The sequence below is a fragment of the Rhinopithecus bieti genome, unplaced genomic scaffold (genome assembly GCF_001698545.2).
Source record: "Rhinopithecus bieti isolate Rb0 unplaced genomic scaffold, ASM169854v2 scaffold_14826, whole genome shotgun sequence".
Classification (NCBI taxonomy): Eukaryota; Metazoa; Chordata; class Mammalia; order Primates; family Cercopithecidae; genus Rhinopithecus; species Rhinopithecus bieti.
In genome coordinates, this window is record NW_016808328.1 from 3,411,243 (window position 1) to 3,422,521 (window position 11,279).

Sequence of the window (11,279 nt, forward strand, 5' to 3'; positions counted from 1 at the left end):
TTTTTTTTTTTTTTTAAAGAGACAGTGTCAGCCGGGCATAGTGGCTCACGCCTGTAATCCCAGCACTTTGGGAGGCTGAGGCGGGCGGGTCACAAGGTCAGGAGATCGAGACCATGGTGAAACCCCGTCTCTACTAAAAATACAAAAAAAAAAAATTAGCCGGGCGCGGTGGCGGGCGCCTGTAGTCCCAGCTACTCAGGAGGCTGAGGCAGGAGAATGGAGTGAACCCAGGAGGCGGAGCTTGCAGTGAGCCGAGATTGTGCCACTGCACTCCAGCCTGGGGAACAGAGCGACTCCGTCTCAAAAAATAAATAAATAAATAAAGAGAGAGACAGTGTCTCACTCTGTTGTCTAGGCTGGAGTGCAGTGGTGTGATGATAGCTCAGAGCAGTCTCCAACTCAGGCTCGTGCTATCCTCCCACCTCAGCCTCCTGAATGGCTGGGTCTACAGGTTCATGTCACCACACCTGGCTCCAAAACCTTAACTGTTTTTTTTTTTTTGAGACAGAGTCTTGCTCTGTTGCCCAGGCTGGAGTGCAGTGGCACAATCTCGGCTCACTGCAACCTCCGCCTCCTGGGTTCAAGCGGTTCTCCTGCCTCAGCCTCCCAATACAGGCATGCACCACCACACCCAGCTAATTTTTTGTCTTTTTAGTCGAGACGGGGTCTTACCAGGTTGGCCAGCCTAGTCTCAAACTCCTGACTTCAAGTGATCTGCCCTCCTCAGCCCCCCAAAGTGCTGGGATTACAGGCGTGAGCCACCGCACCCAGTGAGACTTTAACTTTTAACTTTGGAGCACTTACTCCTTTTCTCTGGAACTCATGTTTCTGGATGGCTATTCTCAGATTTTTGCTGGAATAAACTCTTAAAAACTGGATTCTGATCTCTCTGATGACTACAGGTAAACATTCCCCAGCTACCAGTCCCACCTGTCTCAGATGGGACGGTAGTGTCAGGGATGGGGAAGGAGGTCCTCCAGGTGCCCCACTTGTCGTACAAAGAAGCCACCATGGGAACCCAGGGCTAGGACAGTAAGCGGGTATCTCTTATCCCAGGGAAGGCATCACCCTGGCTGGGATCCAAGGAGGTTATTGAGCAATGGCAGTGGGGACAGGCACAGCCCTTTCCCCACAGCCAGTGCCATACCTTCCCGGTGTTATGGGAAAGGGGTCCCAATCCAGATGCCAAGAGAGGGTTCTTGGATCTTGTGCAAGGAAGAATTTAGGGTGAGTTCATAGAGTAAAATGAAAGCAAGTTTGTTAAGAAAGTAAAGGAATAAAGAATGGTCACTCCAGAGACATGCCCATTTTTATGGTTATTTCTTGTTGATATGTTAAAGAAGGGGTGGATTATTCATGCCTCCCCTTATTTTAGGCCATATAGGGTAACTTCCTGGCATTGCCATGGCATTTGTAAACTGTCATGGCGCTGGTGGGAATGTAGCAGTGAGTTTGACCAGAGGTCACTCTCATCGCCATCTTGGTTTTGGTGGGTTTTGGACAGCTTCTTTACTGCAACCTGTTTTATCAGCAAGGTCTTTATGACCTGTATCTTGTGCGGATCTCCTATCTCATCCTGTGACCTAAAATGCCTTAACCTTAACTAACTGTCTGGGAATGCAGCCCAAGTCTCAGCCTCTGAGACCTACCTAGCTCTGTCGCTCAGGCTGGAGTGCAGTGGCACGATCTCGGCTCCCTGCAGTCTCCGCCTCCCAGGTTCAAGTGATTCTCGTGCCTCAGCCTCCCCAGTAACTGAGGCTACAGGCATGTGCCACCATGCCTGGCTAATTTTTGTATTTCTGTTGAGACCTGATTTTGCCATGTTCAGTCTGGTCTTGAACTCCTGACCTCAGGTGATCTGCCTGCCTTGGTCTCCCAAAGTGCTGGGATTACAGGCTGAGCCATCACGACCAGCCTGACTTGTGTTCTTATATAAAGGAGAAACTGGGACACAGAGAAACCACATAGAGGGAAGGTGGCCATCTACAAGCCAAGGTGAGGGAACAGAACCTTCGCTTATAGCCCGCAGAAGGAAACAAGCTGCTAATACCCTGCTTTCCTTCTTCTGGCCTCTAGGATTGTGAGAAAATCAATTTCTGTTGTTGAAGCCACCCAGTTTGTGATACTTTGTTCTGGCTTCCCTGGCATTAAAAGTGATGGCAAAAACTGCAATTACGCTTTTACACCAATCTAAAAATAGAGCATGAAATGGCTCCTCCAGGACAACCACATTCCAGATGAGGAAAAGGTAAGGGGAGAGCTCACCTTTACGTGGTCAACCTGAAATTTGCACGCATCTCTTCTGCCACAACCAGAAATCAACGCACGGCCTCACCTTGCTTCCTGGGAGACAGGCAAGCGTGGCTTCCATTCTGCACAGCCCCTGGACCCTATAAAAATCCTCTTATCAAGCAGGGTGCAGTGGCTCACACCTGTAATCCCAACACTTTGGGAGGCTGAGGCGGCCAGATCACGAGGTCAGGAGTTCAAGACCAGCCTGGCCAACATGGTGAAACCCTGTCTCTACTAAAAATACAAAAATTAGCCAGACATGGTGAGGCACACCTGTAGTACCAGCTTCTTAGGAGGCTGAGGCTGGAGAATTGCTTGAACCTCGGAGGCAGAGGTTGCAGTGAGGTTGTGCCACTGCACTCCAGCGTGGGTGACAGAGTAAGACTGTCTCAAAAAATAAAAATAAAAAGGCCGGGCACGGTGGCTTACGCCTGTAATCCCAGCACTTTGGGAGGCTGAGGCGGGCGGATCACGAGGTCAGGAGATCAAGACCATCCTGGCTAACACGGTGAAACCCCATCTCTACTAAAATGCAAAAAATTAGCCGGGCGTGGCGGCGGGCGCCTGTAGTCCCAGCTGCTTGGGAGGCTGAGGCAGGAGAATGGCGTGAACCTGGGAGGTGGAGCTTGCAGTGTGAGCCGGATCGTGCCACTGCACTCCAGCCTGGGTGACTGAGCCGAGACTCTGTCAAAAAAGAAAGAAGAAGAAAGAAGAAAGAAAGAAGAAAGAAGAAAAGAAAGAAGAAAGACCCCGCACAGGAAAAAGAGAGGAAGGAAGGAAGGAAGGTAAAACACCTGAAGGAAGGAAGGAAAGGAAGGGAAGGAAGTGAAGGAAGGACGCGAAGGAAGAAGAGAGAGAGAGAGAGAGGAAGAAAGACAGAAAGAAAAAGAAAGAAAGGAAAGAGGGAAAAGAGGGAGGGGAGGGAAGGAGAGACCTGACAATAAAAATGGGAAGGAAGGAAGGAAGGGAAGGAAGGAAGAAGGAAAGAAAGACAAGAAAAGAAAAGGAAGTGAAAAAGGGAGAGCCAATATTGGGGACAAGCCACAAGGCCTTGCCACCAAAATACAAATGTATTTTCAGATGCAACAACAGGACACTCTTGGCCAAGTGGAAACAGGATTAAAATTTTTTTTTTTTTTTTTTTTTTTTTCTTTGAGGATCAGGTCTTACTCCATTGCCTAGGCTGGGGTGCAGTGGCATGATGGGAACTCATTGCAGCCTCAACCTTCCTGACTCAGGCGATCCTCCCACCTCAGCCTGCTGGGACTGCAGGCATGCACCACCACACCCAGGTAATTTTAAAATATTTTTTGTAGAGATAAGGTTTCGCCGTGTTGCCCAGGCTGGTCTCAAACTATTGAGGTCAAGTGACCCGCCTGACTCGTCCTCCCAAAGTGCTGGGATTACAGATCTGAGCCACCATGCCTGGCCACAAATAGGAAATGTACAATCTCACAAGACTTGACTAAGTGGAGAGGCAGGGGAACCGAAGAGAGGTGCACCTGAGCTCAGGCTTAGGATTTCTGCCGTTCCCGGCTCTGCCCCACACCGGCTGCTGGCTTCCTCCTCAGGCTGGAAGGCTGCCTTTGTCAGTCAGAGTCAAACCAGAAAACAGAAATCTCAAGTATTTGAAGTACAGGGAATTTAATCTGGGGAACTGGCTGCCTAGGTGAGGGAGGTGCAGAGAAGCCAGCAGGGAAGATGTGGGAACCCAGAGATGAGCACAGCTCCCTCCCAAGGTGGTAGGACAGAGAGAGAAGATGCTGGCAGCTGGAGCCCAGGAGCAGAGGTCACCTCGCCAAAGCTGGGCCCAGCCCAGGCATATCTGGTGGGAGCCGTGGAGGAAGTGTAGGGAGAGAAGTACCTTTTGGAGGACAGGAGGGAGGTTTCTCTCTCCCTCCTGCCTTCCAATCTCCCACTGGAAGCCTGCTGTCATAGGTGCCTGGGAAATCCAGCCTGCCCCTGCCCAGCCACGATACCGTGAGGAAGAAATCTAAGGACTGGAGCTTCTCTGGGAGGGGAGCAGAGAAGTGGGGCTGGAGATTCCTGCAGGCCACAGGGGGCCTTTGAAGGGTTTTCCACAGGAAAACGTGATCCAGCTTATGTCTCGAAGCGTAATCTCTGGTTGCTGAGTGGGAAGCGGTTTGCAGAGGAGCCAGAATGCCATCAGGGAGGCTAGTGTGGGTTTTGCAGAGGTTCTCCAGGTAACCAGGATGGGGGCAGTGGAGGAACAGATGGGCTGAGGTCGAGGGAGGTTTTCAAGAAAGAATGAATCTGAGTCCAGGCGCAGTGACTCACACCTGTAATCCTAGCAGTTTGGGAGGCTGAGGTAAGTGGATCACTTGAGCCTAGGAGTTTAAGACCAGCGTGGGCAATGGGGTGAAACCCCATTTCTACAAAATAATACAAAAATTAGGTGGGCATGGTAACATGCACCTGTAGTCCCAGCTACTTGGGAGGTTGAGGTGCAAGGGTCACTTGAGCCCGGGAGGTCTAGGCTGCAGCGAGCAGTGATGGAGTCACTGTATTCCAGCCTGGACAACAGAGCGAGGCTGCATAGAAAAAAAAAAATGTTTTAAAGAAATTCAGAAATATTTGGCTTTGAAAAATAAATAAATCAATACAATTTCTTCTCTTTCCTTCTTCTTTTTTTGGGGGGGGGTCCTTTCTGTTGAGCAGGCTGGAGTGCAGTGGTGCGATCTCAGCTCACTGCAACCTCTGCCTCCCAGGTTCAAGCAATTCCTCCCACTCAGCCTCCTGAGTAGCCGGGACTACAGGCATGCGCCACCACACTCAGCTAATTTTTTGTATTTTTGTTAGAGACGGGATTTCGCCATGTTGGCCAGGCTGGTCTCGAACTCCTGGCCTCAAGTGACCCACCTGCCTCAGCCTCCCAAAGTGTGGGATTACAGGCATGAGCCACACTGCCCAGCCATAAATACAATAACCTTTTTAAAAGAAAATTTGGTACTTTGTTGATTTAAAGAAAATTATCCTTGGTATTTTAGTGCGGAAATACATCAAAGCATGACTGTAACTATCTTAAAAGCGGATATTGTTATGTGGTATCAGGACATCTGGACATCCTGCCATCGTAGGAGTTTGCCTTGCAGGAATTACTAAACCGCTTCCTTCGCCAGAAACATCTCATGGCCGTGAGTTGTGACTGGCTAGGAGTGTGTCTTGCTAGTTTGAAGATGCAGTTGATTTTCTTATTTTATTATTTTTTGGGACACAGTGTCACTCTGTCATCCAAGCTGTAGTGCAGTGGCACAATCTCAGTTCACTACAAACTCTGCCTCCCGGGTTCAAGCGATTCTCCTGCCTCAGCCTCCTGAATAGCTGGAATTATGGGTGCCTGGCACCACACCCGACTAATTTTTGTATTTTTAGTTTACTAAAATACAGAAACCATGGAGGGGGTTTCTCCATGTTGGCCAGGCTGGTCTTGACCTCCTGACCTCAGGTGATCCACCCGCCTCGGCCTCCCAAAGTGCTAGGATTATAGGAGTGAGCCATCGCACCCAGCAACAGTTGATTTTAAAATGGTGTCACCCTGACTCTCTTATTCTCTGTTTCCCTAACAGTGTCACCATGGACCCAGGCTCTTGCCATCTTTGCACTTCGCCAACCTTAGTGTGTTGCCCACCCCAGGCTGCCTCCTTCATCTCCCAGGAGAAGACTCTGAGACAGGATTTGAATGCAAGTGATTTATGTGGGAGGAGATCCCAAGAAGCACGTGTAGGGGAATGGGGAAGTGAGACAGGGAAGAGAGGGAAGCCAGAACAGGGGACGTTCATGGACAGCTGGCACCCGATCCCACTAGGGAACTCGGAGTCAAAGCCTCAGAGCTGTTCCATCTGAGGTAAGAATGCTGCCCATGCACCTTCCATGCATGTACCCAGTGAACACCTAGTGAGCACAGGTAAGGACTACTCACACACACTTCTCCGTAGCACCAGAGCATGCTTGTAGGCGAATAGCCTGCAAAAGTGACATCATCATGAAATGAAACTGCCATGATGACCGATGTCTGACTCCGGCATACCATAGTGTTTTACAACAATTTTATTTTTTAAGACAAAGTCTCACTCTGTCACCCCAGGCTGGAATGCAATGCAATCACTGCAGCCTTGACCCCCCTGCCCAGACTCAAGTGATCCTCCCACCTTAGCCTCCCGAGTAGCTGAAACTATAGACGCACACCATCACACCTGGCTAATTAAAAAAAAAAAAAAAATTGAGGCCGGGTGTAGTGGCTCACGCCCATAATCCCAGCAATTTGGGAGGCCGAGACAGGCAGATCACCTGAGGTTGGGAGTTCGAGACCAGCCTGACCAACATGGAGAAACTCCATCTCTACTAAAAATATAAAATTAGCAGGGTGTGGTGGCGCATGCCTGCAATCCCAGCTACCTGGGAGACTGACGCGGGAGAATTGCTTGAACCCGGGAGGCAGAGGTTGCAGTGAGCTGAGATCGCACCATTGCATTCCAGTCTGGGCCACAAGAGCAAAACTCCGTCTCAAAAAAAAAAAAATTTGTACGTACAGAGTGTCACTGTGTCACATAGTGCTGGGATTATAGGCATGAGTCACCGTGACTGGCCAGCAAGTTCTTAAATTCTTCAGCAGGTTCTTAAGACAATGGCTGTAGCATAGATAACCCTTCATAAAAACGCTAATCACGGCCCCGCGCGGTGGCTCACGCCTGTAATCCCAGGCTTTGGTAGGCTGAGGCAGGTGGATCACGAGGTCGAGATTGAGACCATTCCTGGCCAACATGGTGAAACCCTGTCTCTACTGAAAATACAAAAATTAGCCAGGTGTGGTGGTGGACACCTGTAATCCCAGCTACTTGGGAGGCTGAGGCAGGAGAATCGCTTGAACCCGGGAGGTGGAGGTTATAGTGAGCTGAGACTGCGCCACTGTACTCCAGTCTGGTGACAATGAGACTCCATCTCAAAAAAAAAAAAAAAAAAAAAAGGTAATCTGGACTCCCCAGTGGTCAAGAGCTTCAGAATGTCTGAGACATGACCAGCTGCACATGTCTTTACCCTAAAAGCTTGCTATAAAAAGGATATTTTCTGGAGGGTGGGTACAGAAATTGCTTGCAATTGCTCGACGGTGTCGCTATGGATAGATCTCAAAAGCATTTTATTGAGTAAATGAATTTGCAACTTCTGTTTGCAAGTCCCTATTTTCTTTCCAATAAACTGGACCTGTCAGCCTCTTTCTTTGGCCTCTCAGCTCCCTCGGTCTTGCAGTGGTTTGCATAGGCCTGCTCACCGCAGGACAGTGATACACAAGCACAAACTCAGAATGTGCACCCCAGCACCCTCGTGTACAGAACCCTCCTGTGTACAACACCGGAGCACACACATCCATGGTACACTCACATTCCGGAGCACACATCCTGTCCCCCCTTCCCAGGAAAACAAACATACATCTGCTACTGCTTCTTACTCTGGCCTTTGGTTTGGGCCTGACAAAAGCTAGGGCATTAGGCCAGGCGCAGCAGCTCATGCCTGTCATCCCAGCACTTTGGGAGGCTGAGGCAGGTGGATCACCTTAGGTCAGGAGTTCAAGACCAGCCTGGCCGATATGGTGAAACCTCGTCTCTACTAAAAATTAGAAAAATTAGCCAGGCATGGTGGCATACACCTGTAGTCCCAGCTACTGGGGAGGCTGAGGCAGGAGAATCACTTGAACCCAGGAGGCGAAGGTTGCAGTGAGCCGAGATGGAGCCACTGCACTCCAGCCTGAGCAACAGAATGAGATTGGTCTTAAAAACAAAAACAAAAAACAACAACAACAACAACAAACAAAAGGGTAGGGAGTTAAACATTTATGACAAGGACCGTAGTCTTAGAAGCCCCTAGAATAGAACTACTGGCAGAAGTTGCAGTGCACCAGGAGTTAGTGGGGAGCCAGGGCAGCCGCTTCCCAGAGTCACACTTGGACTCTCCAGCCTAGGATGCAACATCCCAAGTTACCAGCAAGGGGCGCCCGAGAGCCATGACTGTCTCCAGGTGTTTTCTAGGAAGTTGCCAGGTGTGAGGGTGTGTTTGTCTCTGGGTGCGTCTGAGGCACAGGGCAGATCTCACAGCCTCCTTTTGGGGTTGAGTTGAGTGTGGTGGGCACAGTCACCACCAGTTCTGGGGACTGCCTCACTCAGTTTCCAATGCCCTGGCACAGAGCTGGTGCTCAGTTTGTGTTAGATGAGTGGATGAATTAACAAATGAATGAATGGATGACTGGGGAATGAAAAGAGAGGAGAGAACTCGAGAGAAAGAAGGTAAAAACTGAAGGATGGACCCCAGAGATTAGAGGGGAGTTGGAGGAAAGAGAAATGCAGGGAATGGCAGGGAGGAGTCAAGGGGTGGATGAGTGACTTGGGGGCAGGGGCTCAGTCGGCCAGCCTCCAAGCCTTGGCCCAAAAGTCTCCCTCCCAGATGCCTCCCACTGCTGCCCTCTGCAATGTTCATCTTTCTAGGCTGGTTGGGACTGGTACCTCCTCCAGGAAGCCCTCCCTGAGCACCTCCCTGTTGGGACCAGTCCTTCCTCCCACACCTCTGTGGATTGTACCAGGGACCCTCTGCTCTGGCTGAAATGTGGGCAGTTGTATCAGACAAACCCAGATTTGGTTTGAATTCCTGTTCAATCATAATTGTGTGATCTTTGTCAAGACACCTAACCTCTCTCTCTTTTTTTTTTTTTTTTTTTTGGAGATGGAGTCTCACTCTGTCACCCAGGCTGTAGTGCAGTGGCGCAATCTCAGCTCACTGCAACCACCGCCTCCCAGGTTCAAGCGATTCTCCTGCCTCAGCCTCCCAAGTAGCTGATATTACAGATATGTACCACCACGCCCAGATATTTTTTGTATTTTTATTAGAGATAGGGTTTCACCATGTTGGCCAGGCTGGTCTTGAACTCCTGGCCTCAAGTGCTCCACCAACTTCGGCCTCCCAAAGTGCTGGGATTACAGGCGTGAGCCACTGCACCCGGCCTGAGACACTTAACCTCTCTGTGCCTCAGTTTCTTCACCTAGGGTAACATCAATAGCTCCCTCACAAGGTTTCTGTGAGAATTCAAGGAGATAAAGCGCTGAACACTGGGCTTGACCCATAGGAAGCACTGAACAGAGGCCAGCAATGATTGCTCTCCTGTCCCAGAGAATCCCAACCTTAAGTGCTCCGTCCCGTTGTCAAGTTGTTTGCTGTAGTTTGGGTTCATAACATATTGTCATCAGAGCCTGTAGTGAACACCCCTGCTCAGTGAATGTATGTTCCCTGATAACACTCATCCGTAATTCATTTTTTTCACATGTAAGAGAATATTTATTTCAGTGTTGCTTGAAATAATGAAACATAATTGGAAACAACTGAAAAGTATGCATATTGATGGGAGACTGGATGAATTGTGGTATATATAGAATGCGATGTTAAGCAGTGAAAATGATTAAATTAGAGTCATATGTGTCATTATGGATAGATCTCAAAAGCATTTTATTGAGTAAAAAAGCACATTACAGAATAATGCATTCAGTAGAATGTCATAGTATGTGTAACATTTGAATCCATGAAGATCAGTGCTATGCCATATACAGCAATGTGTAGGAATAGGATAAATACGTGTAGCAAAGATAATCAGAGATTAGATGGTGCCACCCTCCAAGAAGAAAGGGTGTGAAGTTGGCCAGGGCTTCAGCTGTATCTGGAAGCTTAACTTGTTTTGAGCTCCTTGAATACGGTAAAGGAAAAGAATTCATGTGAGACCGTCTCTATTTTAATCCCTAAGCGTGAAATAGGATGAAGCAACTGAGGCTCAGGGAGGCGTGGCAAAGTGTCCACACTTTCCCAGCCACTGAGAAGTAGAGGTGGGAACTGAACCCAGAGCTCCTAACCTCAGCGCCTTCCCTGCCAGGGCAGGCTGCTTGGAACTGCTGGTGGTGGTTTCAGAGGCAAAGAATGTACCCAAGTTGCTACACCAGGACAGCTCTGCCAGGCTGAGCAAGAACGGTGGGCTTTTTGGTCCACTGGGTCCAAGGCTCAGCCCATGCCCGGCAGGAGCTTGGGCCCAGGCCAAGCCCAAGGAAGGTTTCCGGCCTTAAGGTCTGTTTCCTGGCACTCTCCTGGTGGAGTCAGAGGTCAGGGCTGCAGCCAGGCTTGGGCAGGGTCTCCACTGCAGGAAGTGGAGGCCTCTGAGCCTCCAATCCAGTTTCCCTTTTACTCCTGCCACCACCCTCACCTCTCCGGGCATCCAGGGGCACCAGCAGGAGGAGGTGCATGAGTGAACACCAGTCCTAAGGAGATCCAAGGCTTCCTGTCCAGGAACCCCAAACCCTTCAGGGGCAGAGGCATTCTGGTACACAGGCTGGCAATCATTCATCTGTCCTCTCCACTTTCCATGAACCCACTAAGTGCCAGAGCCTGTACCAGGCCCTGGGGAGACAGCCCCTACCCTCTAGGGCCTCCGTGGCTGGTGGGAAGAGATTTGATATGTAAATAAACAGACAGCTAGTAGACAATACTCGTGTGAACTGAAGTCAATGAAAATTATCCCATAAAGTAGGAGGTCTGGAAGGGCCCCTAGAGACTGGCTAGTGTGGCCCAGAGAAAGGCTGGGACTTGTCAATGTCATAGAGTGGTTCAGCAGCATAGCACTGACAATAGAACCCAGGACTCCAGACGCAATCCAGGGCTCTTTCTGCTGCATCCTACTCCTGCATTTTCTATTCAAGTGTATCACTGTGAAAAATTTCAAGCGAACAGAAAAATTTAAATAGAACTATGCTCCTCGGGACGCCACCAGCAGGCTTTGCCGCATCCTCTCAGTGATCACGGCTAGTGCCTTCCCAGTCTGAACAAGATGCTCTCTTTGTTTCCTGGGACGTATTTCATTTTGGGGGGTAGAGGCTTCTTTCATTAATTTTATTACTATTATTATTATTTTTTTTTTTTTTTTGAGACGGAGTCTCGCTCTGTCA